Source organism: Suricata suricatta, chromosome 3, assembly GCF_006229205.1.
Source record: "Suricata suricatta isolate VVHF042 chromosome 3, meerkat_22Aug2017_6uvM2_HiC, whole genome shotgun sequence".
Lineage (NCBI taxonomy): Eukaryota > Metazoa > Chordata > Mammalia > Carnivora > Herpestidae > Suricata > Suricata suricatta.
Window position 1 is genome coordinate 70,824,575 of NC_043702.1, and position 11,448 is coordinate 70,836,022.

Here is an 11,448-nt window from a genome sequence, read left to right on the forward strand (position 1 = left end):
GCTGACATGTCCATTTCCATCACAATTGAGCAAAGGAGTACGAAAACACACTCAGGTGTATTATTTGGATGCCACACATATTTATCCCTTGTATAAAAGCACCTTCTGAAGACCAAGGTCCCATTACCCCTTCCAAGATGGTAACTCCTCTCTTTGTTGGCCAGTCCCAGGACACAAGGAAGCTGAAGAACCTAGTAGCACTTGTAGTGGCAAGTGTAGTCTATATGTCAATGGGAAACTTTCTAGGTCCTCTTGAAGAAGTGTCCCCCTTTGGGAGCCAGAACCTCTAACCTTATAGAGTGTAGGATTATGGAGACAAAAAGGACAAAGTCCACAGTGGATCATTGGGGGATATATTAATTGAGATCATCCCACTTCCATCCCTTAGTTACTGGACCTACGTATTCATCTTACTTAGAGATACAGCATCATACAAATTTTCTTAAATCCAATCTTCTGGAGGATGGATGTCTTTTCTTACAAAGGGCTGCTTCTAAGCTAGCATTTCAACTATGTCCTCAGAAGATCATTTTAAGGCTCTAGCAGGCAGGTTGCTCTGATTGGCATGGTATGTGGTATGACCAGTGCATCCAATGGTCATAGGCCCACTCTCATATCTTCTTTTTGAAAAATATTTCTTGGGTCTCCTGGGTGGCTCAGTTGGGTAAGTACCCAAGTCATGATCTGGTGGTTTGTAAGATCAAGTCGCACATTGGGCTCTGCACTGATGGCACAGAGCCTGCTTGGGATTCTCATTGTTCCCCTCTCTCCACCCCTCCCCTGCTCACTCACTCACTCTCTCACTCTCTCTCTCTCTCAAAATAAATAAACTTGAAAAATTTTAAATAAATAATTTTTCTTTATTAAGTAATTTTTATGCCCAACACAGGGCTCAAACTCACAACCCAAGGATCAAGATTCACATGTTCTATCAACTGAGCCAGCCAGGTGCCCCTTCCATATCTCCTTTCCAGTAAAATAGGCTTTGTGCTCTGACACAATGTTATATAGAATATTTTCTCAAGGATAAAATATTGCATGAATTCTTGGAAAGTTACAGTGGCTGAGGATTTGCAGGCAGGAAAAGCAAAAGAATTCCCAGAATATGCCTTTATTCTCGTTAGAGTGAGCCTCTGGCCTTCCAGGATAGAAGGAACTTGATGCAATTAACTTGCCCCCACTGGTCTTGAGGGATAGCACTATATCAGTGGCTCAGCATTGGTGTCTTCCGATGGTACAATGGGCATTTGATACAATTAAATCAGTGTTGGTAAATGTTGGACCCATCCATTTCTCCCACATGGCCACTATATTCATGGACCCACTGAGCCAGCACTGAAGTAGCTCGCGACAGAGACTGGTGTAGTGATCATTTTTACTTGGCCGTTTAGATTTTCCCCCGTGGTCGGTGCTCTCTGGAGGACATTAACATATAATACAAAGCTTTTCATACTTTGTTCTTCCATTATGCTCATCCACCTCCTTGCTCCATTCTTTAAAACTTACTCTTTCATGTGTGTCTGCCCATGAGTCTAGAGACATTGTGACCTCAAGCCTCTCCTTTCACACAAAGTGGATAAACAGGTGCATCATCCAAACGTCTGCCCATTAGGAGGATTTTCCCTCACTAGTGTCTTTCCAAGCCACTTCCGAATGACGCTACAGTGCAGCTGCTTCCATTTTTAAGCACTGGCATGCTAAGCTTTTCTATTTGTAAACCAAGCTTGTAGATTTTGCTCTTCCGTCAGCTGAGGATAAGAGATTCCCATTATGATCAAAGTGAGGTGAGGGAGAGGTGCTGGTGCACAGTGGTGAAGGTCACAGGCTGCTTGCTCATGCAGCTTAATTTTGCTCTCTAGTCCTTCTCATGCTTGAGCTCATGCTTATCTTACAACAGACTGCTAGTAACCTTAAGTGAACCCAGCTCTGGATGGGTAGTTCAAGAAGCTTGGTCATTTAGTGTCTCATGGTCAGGCATTCCATGTCTACTAATGTCCATTAGCACACCAAAAGGTTTTGTTTGTTTTAAGTATGTAATGTTGCTTGTGCCCGAATCTCAGGAATCTGCCTTTTATCCTCTGGCTGGGACTTGCTAAAAACTGTGCTGCTACTTTGCATCGTTCCTGCCACTTCTCTCCAATACTGTAGGACCTGCGGGGACTTACAGGTCAGGCGGTAAGGCTGCTTGCACTGCAGCTCGGATTCGCTGAAGACCTTTTTTTTTGTGCTGGCACCTACTGAAGGCTGGCATCATTTCTCATCACCTGGGATATAAGCTGGATAAGGGTTTTCTAGTGTAGAATATGCTGTCTCTAGAACTGAGAGCAACCTATCAAGGATAGGAATTCCCATTGGTAGTGGGAGGTCAAGGTATAATGATTTGTCTTTGACTCTGGAAGGTATGCCTTTGCACACCACTACAGTCACTACACAAGACTGCAAAATTTTGGGGTGGCTGGGTGGCTCAGTTGGTTGAGTGTCCAACTCTTGATTTTGGCTCAAGGTCATGATCCCAGAGTCATGGTACTGAACCCTGCATCTGGCTCTGCATTGAGCATGGAGTCTGCTTAGGATTCTCTCCCTCCCAACCTCCATCTACCCCTACCCCTCCCTCTGTCTTTCTAAAAAAAAAAAAAAAGACTACAGAATTTTATTTATTTGTTGGGATTCTAATTCTTTATAGGGTTCATCTCACATGGAATGTATATGTTTTACTAAGTCCTCCAGTAGACATGCTAACCAGTCTTATTCATTAGCACCAATTAGTGTAACACCACTGATGTAATGGATCAATGTGAAGTTCTACGAGATGCTCAGATGGTCAAGATCATTTTGGCCTATAGTCTTATAGAAAACAGAGCTAACACAGCTTTGGGAAAAACTGTAAAAACATATTATTATCTACTATATGTAAATGCAAACTATTTCTGATGCTATTTTTAATCAGAATATAAAAGAATATATTGGCCAACTTAATTGGTACGTATCATGTACCTGAAACCATGTTAATTCATTCTAGCAAATATATTAATCATACCTAGTACCATGGTTGCAATTAGGGAGACAATTCATTTAAGTTTGCAGTAAACTATCACTTTCCAAAATCCATCTTACTTATTCTGGGGGCCAGATTGGCAAATTAAATAGAGATATGGTAAAGTCCCCCATTCCCACAAAAGTTATAGTCTTAACTTTTGCTATCTCCCTACCTAGGGTTGTGATATTGGTTGGTTTTGGTTCTTAGTTGAGACTGGGGAGATGATAAAGTATTTTCAGTGGCTTCTACTAGGGATTCCTCATTGAGAGCCCACACCCCAAAGGCCAAGAGCCCAAAGTTGAAGTTATGCCAACTTTGACATAGGTTGATCCCAATTACACATTTGGAGATCATGAAAATGACTGCTGGGCGGATCAATAGATCCAGTAGGCTCACTGTAAGCAGGACCTTGGTCAACACTCCACAAGCCTCCATTCTAACAGGAAAGCCATGATTATACTTTGAGTGTCTGAGGATCTATATTAACTCAGACCTTTGTTTCTCACAGTCTCCAAAATGTTTGAAATACCTAACTATAAGTGACTATTCAGTCAATGGGTTCTGTACCTAAAAACCAATTCAGGTCCAGGAGCATAGCAAGAAATCAAAGCATATAATTGCCCTCAATTTAGTGGTTGTCCATCTCTTTTCCTTATGACTATAGAAGCTGAGTTGTAGTCTTGTTGAGCATCCATCAATTTGCCCCTCGGCATACTGTGTCCATTAGCCACCTCTATTCCTCTGCAGATCAGGCCCCCTTTGCTACCCTGTGACTCTGCCACTCATTAAGAAAATTACATCCATTTTGCTTCTGGCAGTTAAGTGGCACTACCAACTCTTTGTTGTTTTGGAGTCCTATCATCTCTATTGCTATTATTGAGCCTAATTCTGTAACTTTCCCACTTTCCTAATTCTGTAATCTTTCCTACTGTTAACCCAGTCTTATCAAGGACTTTCCTCAGTGAACTGTTTAGTGATGCTATTGTCCCTCCCATGAGTACATTACTTATGACCTTGGGAATGATGTATCCATTATTCTTTTCCAGGGTACATAAGCATCTGGTGTCTCTTTTAGCCTTACATATATATCCATTTAAGCATGCCCATTTCCCTGGGCATTTAATCCCTTTCTCTACTGTCTACCATACCTGTTTTGGCATTTCACCTTCATCTAGCATGAGCCACCATTTTTCCATTTTTCTAGGATTCATACTAGTGGTGAGTTCACACTGTCTCCTCAGATCTTTGACAGGCTGTTAAATCTTATATTCTGGGAACTGTCCACAAATCAGTAAACTCTCCTTTATCCAACTGTTCTAACCTGCTTGATGGAGTGGCCGCAGAATCCAGTTTCTCTAATGCTTCCTCAGCTACTACCCACACATGATAATTAGGTCTTATAACTCCTTTATGTAGATATAGGCCTAATGACCAGAAAGAAAAATGGGGTCAGATCATGAGGTAGGCACATTCTGCCATGCAGGAAAAGACATCTTAATTGTCTTCAAGCAAGGAGAGAGTGCTGGCTTTTAATAGAGACGGGTGATCACTTCTGTGAGCCAGGAGGATTCAAAAAAGTCAAGGGTTCAAAAGCTTAAATAGCATCTACCCAAACGTCTCCAGCCTGAGTGGCAGTGTTCTATATTTTTTAACCATGGCCTTGAACTTGGAATAACAGAGTTGCTTTGATCCAGAAATTAACCTTTTCCCATTATTGATATCAGATTAAAACAAAACCCAAAAAGCCTCTGTGCCTACATGTACAAGCACATACACAGTCACATGCATGTCAATGGAATACACAGGCATTTAAAGAAATTTATGGAAGGAAACATTAAACTTTTACCATGGCTAAATGTGTGGAAGGGAGTATAATGGGAAGCTGTGGAGAGAGGAACTTGAACTATATACTATACATTCATTCTTCCATATTTTTTACAAACATTTGTGCAATATTTTTAAAGTATTAGAAAAATTAAAATCATCATTGCCATGAGGAGAGAAATGAACGAAGTCCTTAGCAATGTTCTTGATTTCCCTCCAAGAGGCTTGACCTCACTTGACCCCCTCCCATGGGGAGAGAAGGGATATGTGAAGGACATTGTGCAATGAACCAGTCTCTTGCTCCTGGAGAAGTGAAGGGAAAAGGGCTTATTATCTACAGTCAGCCAAATTATCTTATTTATCTTCAGAAGGGACCAAAGAACTTTGCAACTGAGATCCAGGGCAATGGAAACTGCATCAGAAGCAGAGCAACCTGTGTGCCTATTAAAGAAAAGTCATTCAATGGGGGGTGGTCTGCACATGATAACACAGAAGGAATTGAACCTCTTTCAAACTTGGTAGTGCCTGGCTGGCTCTGTCGGTAGAGCATGCAACTCTTGATCTTGGGGTTGTGAATTCAAGTGTGTGTGTTTTGGGTGTGGAAAAAAAAAGAACAACTCTTCTCAGCTTTTTGGTAAGTTTGCAGTATAGAAAGTGCCAAATAATTTACATAAATAGAATAAAGTTTCTCTCTCTTATAGCTTTTGGTTAGACACATTTTTAATACATGTGACAAATGTATCTAAGATGGTGTATTTGTTTCCTGCAGCTGCTGTAACAAATTATCACAAATCTGGTGGCTTCAAACAACAGAAATGTATTTCCTCACAGTTCTGCAGGCCAGAAATCCAAAATCAGTTTCACTAAGCAGAAATCAAGTCATCAGTAGAGCCGCACTCCCTCTGGAGGCTCTAGGGGAGAATCCTTTCCTTGACTCTCCCAGTTTCTGGTGCCTGTCAGTATGTCTTGGCTTGCAGTCACATCGTCGATTCTGCCTGTCTTCACATTGCCCTCTCCTCTCTGTTCCACCCGTATAATCCAGGAAAATCTATCTCAAGATCCTTGACTACATCACATTTGCAAAGACACCCTTTCCCTTATAAGTTAATATTTACAGGTTCTAGGAATTAGGACTAGCATCTTTGAGGTCCATTATTCAGCCTATTACTAAGGGACTGATTTAAAACATGTAATATATATGAAATTAATTTGTGGAGCTCCATCTTTCCAAAGACCAATCTGCTTCTAGAACCCAATACTGAGAAACAGTGGGAGTTTCATGTGTCTGCCAATTAGAAGAAAATCACCATATGAATTAAGACACCATGGATAGAGAAAAGAATTGGTAATTTCAAATTTGACTTTCCCACCCCTGACCTTCTGGATCAGAATCTCTCCATCTTACCCTAACCGGAGGCATCAGAGTAGATACTGATAGATAGGCCACCATTCATAGTCAAACTGCTTCGCACATGGGAAACTCCACATAGCTGACTTCTGGGTAATAAGCAGAGATTTACTTATTTAACCATGTAGGATTCACCAATTAGGAAGTCAAGCTGAAGTACTAGTTAACATTTATTAATTCCCCAATACTGAGCAAATTACCTCATGTGTATTATCTTATTTAATTCTCAGAGTTAACTTTATTTTTTTAGTTTATTTATTTTGAGAAAGTGTGTGTGTGTGCATGAGCAGGGTAGAGGCAGAGAGAAAGGGAGAGAGAGAATCCCAAACAGGCTCTGCACTTTCAGCACGGAGCCCTACATAGGGCTTGATCTCATGAACCTTGAGTTCATGACTTGATGCAAAATCAAGAAACAGGCACTTAACCAACTAAGCCACCCAGGCACTCCTCAGAGCTAACTTTTGAGGTGGATTGATTCATTAAGGCTCTTTGGTTGTATCGCACATAAATGAGAAAAGATTTATGAGAAGGCCTCATGAATCAGAAGACCTGCACAAACAGGGTTAGGAAAGACAGAAAGGACAACACTCTGAGGCACTAGGTTCTCCTCTCTCTATTCTCTTCTCAGTCTATGACCCTGTCATCAGATGACTCTACGTACATTGCCTTCTACCTCTGTGGATTTTCATCGACGATTTAAATTCCAAGCAGAGTTTAAATTGACTTTGTTGGAACAAAAGTTTTATTGTTGGCCCTGCCAGAGACAAATGCCCACTATGGGCCAGAGAAGCATGTTCAGTTATGAGGGAAAAAGAGTGAGCAGGATGAATGGATCAGACCAAAGTGATAATTGCTTCATAAATAATGTTACCCTTATTTTACAAATGGGAAAAAATTGAGCCTCAGAGAATTTGCAGCCTAGTAGCAAGTTGTAAAGTCATAATTTGAATCCACTTCTGCCCAACCCAGTGGATTCTTAACCACTATTCCCATCTTGGTATCCACTGCAGCCTAGCAATCAAAGACAGATTCCAAAACAGTTTCTGCATGAAGTTCCAGCAATAGTAGTGGTATTTCAGCCAATTTGGAGACCCAGAAAAGTAAATGTACAGTGAGAACTCTTTCTGTGCCTATTTTGTGAACAGGTATAGATTTTAGTGTTGAACAAAATGGACATTTTAAAAAAATGTTTATTTTTTTGAGAGAGAGAGAAAACACAAGCAGGGGGTGAGAGGGGGCAGAGAGAGAGAGAGAGACGGATAGACAGAGAGACAGAGGATCTGAATGAGGCTCTGCCCTGAGAGGAGAGAGCCTGACGCGGGGCTCGAACTCACAAGCCATGAGATCATGACCTAAACCAAAGTTGGATGCTTAACTGACTGAGCCACCCAGGTGTTCCTGAAATGGACATGTTTTATAGCTTAAGTGTGGTTGCAAGAAGGTAAAACTCAACTGTAACAAATTTAAACCAAACAGTATTTACTGACTTAAAGGAATGGGCACAGTAAGGGAGAAACAGACTTCAGCAAATCTAGATGCAGTGCCATCGAGACTGGTCCCTCTTGCTCTTCATCTTCACTTTCTCCTTCCCTTCATGTTCCCTTCACTCCCAGGTAGACTCTGTCCGTTTGAGAACAAAGATGGCCATCGGCATCACCAACAATCAGCAACACCAAGGAAAAGAACTCTTTTTCTCCCTGCATCTGTGGCAAACCTGAAAAAGGAGTCTGACTGGCCCTTCATGGATCAGGGGCTGAATGGCAAGCAGACCATGTGCCCAGAGAAATGGCGTTCACATTCTGACATGCTGTTCTGATTCCTGTGTCCAATTCCTATGGTGGATTACATGTGACCACATGATTGACAGACCCACCAGAATCACACAGAGTGGGCTAAAAGCACTTCCTAAAAAACAAAGAGAAATGCTGTTGCAAAAAAGGGCAGAAGTTGAGAGGGTAGAAAAAAATTATGAACACATTATAGACAAACCGTGGTGCACATCTTTGGGCCCTACTTCACCTAGTGAATCAGAATATTTCTGCATGATTCTTACACATGCTAAAGTATGGTCCATACTACAGTTTGTAAAATGAAAGGAATTCCAGGAAACACACTGAGGAGAAATAAGATTATGAGGTGAAAGAAGTAAATCAGAGCTAGGATGAAGAGTAGCTAATAGAAGGATGAAATAAAAGAGAGAAAGGGAGAGATAGAAAAGCAAAAACAAGCAATGGCATAAGCAGCATTTAGAAGAACAAGGCATGTTCTCAGGAGTCAGTCAACTTTACCTTCATATATCCAAGGGGCTGTTGTGTAGAAGTCACTTCAGCACAGTGCTGGAAAGAGCATGGGCTTAGGAGGCAGAAAGGCTCTGGTGTGAATTCTCATTTTGCCACTCATCAGCTTTATGAATTTAGGCAGATGACTCATTCTCTCTGGTATCAGTCTTCTGATCTCTAAACTGGGGATAATGATATCTTGCTCACAGTTTTCTCCTGAGGCTCTAGAGATTATAATGCATGCAAAAATAGTTGTTCTTGTGTTAGTTGCCTCCCAGTTCTCCCAGTGCTTTCTGCAGAATTAAGACCTAAGAGGTGGGAAAAATTCAGGAAGAGAAAGGCTTGTGCTTAATAGGAAGAGCTTTTTAACAATTTGAGTCACCCTACCACCAAATTAGCTATGACCTCGTTGATAGGGACTAACCTATCAACCCCAGATTCATATGTGTTTCCCCCAACCCCAGATTCATATGTGAAAACCTCAAACCCCAATGTGAATGTATTTGCAAAGCCTTTATTGAAGTAATTATCCTGAAATGAAGTTATAAGGGTGGGCCCTGATCCAGTAGGATTAGTGTCCTTATAAGAGGCATTTGAGAGCTTGCTTCCCTTTCTCCATGGACTGTACATAGCAAAAAGACAGCCATTTGATGAGGCAGGAAGTCAGAAAGAGGCTCTCACCAGGAACTGATCCCTGCTAGAAACTTAGTCTTGGACTTCTCAGTCTCCAGACCTGTGAGAAAATAAATTTCTGTTAAGGCACCTAGCCAACAGTGTTTTGTTATCATAGTCTGAGCAGACTAGGATGCTTCCCTCACTGAAATCATTAAAACAAGCTGACAGTTCTGTTTCAGAGATACAGAGGGACTTTCCATAGGAGAACAGTGGAGTGGGAACAAACTATCTCTAAGTCTACCCCAGGACTTCTCAACCTTGGCTGCATACTAGAATGACCTGAGAACTTTTTATTTTTATTTCCTAAGATTAAATGATTATTTTATTTTATTTTATTTTATTTTATTTTATTTTATTTTTTAAGCATGCCACACTGTATAGAAATCAGCATTCCCTCCCATAATCCTTTGCATCTGGGACTATAGAAATGTCACTGTCCCTGCCCCACATCTTCAAATTAACATTCTCAGGTCATAATAAATATTGCCAAAGGGGGCCTTCTGGAAAAACAAGCTATTTCATCAGCTCATATTTCCCTCTTTTTGTAGCATATACCAGCAATTTATCCAAGAAGTATATACTGGGGAGCACCGAGGGGGTCCAAGCAAGCCCACAGTTGTTGATAGCCACAACATTAGACAGAAGCACAACAGAATAGGCCAACATGTAGGTAAAAAATCCTATGAAAGCTTGGGAATAACTCTTCATTTCATTCATGGTGGAAACCCTACTGTCTAGTGCATAGGTAACAAGGTAGGGAAGTGAGTTTTAAGCCACAAAGAAATTATGTCACCTAGGAGTTAAGGTATAAAACCCACATAAAATCCTAGGATGCCCTCTTCACAATAAATGGTTATGATAGAGTCACAAAGTCCACAGTACTTGAATTCTCTGCTAATTAATTGTACCATAGATCTCAAAGTGAGCATGTGGAGAGGATGTGTGATGAGGGAAGCAGCAGAATGAACCGTCATCTCTCTTGAGTTGTCTCATTCATAACTTGGTCAAAGGAAGGTATGACTTCTTTCTGTTCATTTCCAGGGCCTAAATCCGGAAAAACTTTACCATAGACCATAGTCCCAAGGACTCTTGAACACAGTCTTGGAGTCTTAGAGTCTGTGAACAACCCACACTTCCCATCAATGCTCCCAATGTGCTGAGCATGATAACACAGACAGGAAACTGATGTATTTGCTGCCCCCAAATATTTCATCCTATTTTTAGAAGAAGAGGCTCATATTCCACCTGAATGAGCATCTTCAAGTGCACGTGAGGCTGGGACAGGATGATGAGGCAGGAGCCCAGGAGCACTTGACTGACCATGTTTACCATGATGGCACCTGGAAATGGACAGGCAGATGGAGTCACCACGTGACTGAGTCACTCCCAGATCTGACCTGGGAACTTTTTAAATATACTGATGCCAAGAAAGAAAAAAAGAAAGGAAGGAAAGAAAGGAGGAAGGGAGGGAGGGAGGAAGGAAGGAACTGATGCCCAAATTCTCCCTTCTAGACCAATTAAATCAGGATCTCTGGGTGTGTGCATTCTAAAATAGTGTTCCAGGTTATTTGAATGTGCAGCCATGCTAGGTTGAGAAGCAATACCTTAAGAGATCTGAGATCCTTTCCAGCTCAGAGTTTATTATTAATTTGTTGAGACTTACATCTGGTGACCTAAGAAAGGAGTATGTGTCATAAACCTACTTTGTCAGTATGAAAGAGAGAAGAGAAAGCATTGCAAAGTTAGTTCCCCAAGTCATTACACAAGCAGGTAATGAAGTTGTAATATCTTATCTTTCCATCTATGACCTTTGGAATTCCAATTAGATGCAAACTATATTTAACAGTATAGTAGACATTTGTCATTTTTGCTAGCTAGCATCCTTCCCCTTGTATTGGAAGCAGCTTTTCTTTGGGGGGACTACTCCTTCCCAGTTCTATGGAGTCTTAATAGGGACTGTCAGTCACTGAGCAGCCTCCATCTCAGACTAATCCAATCAGACTCTTTCTTCAGGGAGAATGACAGAGGGACTCTAGGTAGGTGGAGCTGTACTATTCCCATGGCACAACTAAAGAAAGAGAATGCACTCCTTAGTGAGATCCTATAGCTCCTTCCTTCCCTTTCTTCCCAACACATGGGTCTCAGCACTTCCTTTAATTCTGTAAACTATTGAGTATGCTTCTGCTAACTTCCTTCTTCCCCCTAGATGATTCAGAGCTTCTTCC

The 11,448-nt window shown here is 41.3% G+C and overlaps 1 pseudogene; it reads right to left on the minus strand.

Annotated features, from left to right (window-relative positions):
• Positions 1 to 9,675: 9,675 nt before the first annotated feature.
• On the minus strand, positions 9,676 to 10,555 carry LOC115286495 (annotated as a pseudogene).
• Between the last annotated feature and the right edge of the window lie 893 nt (positions 10,556 to 11,448).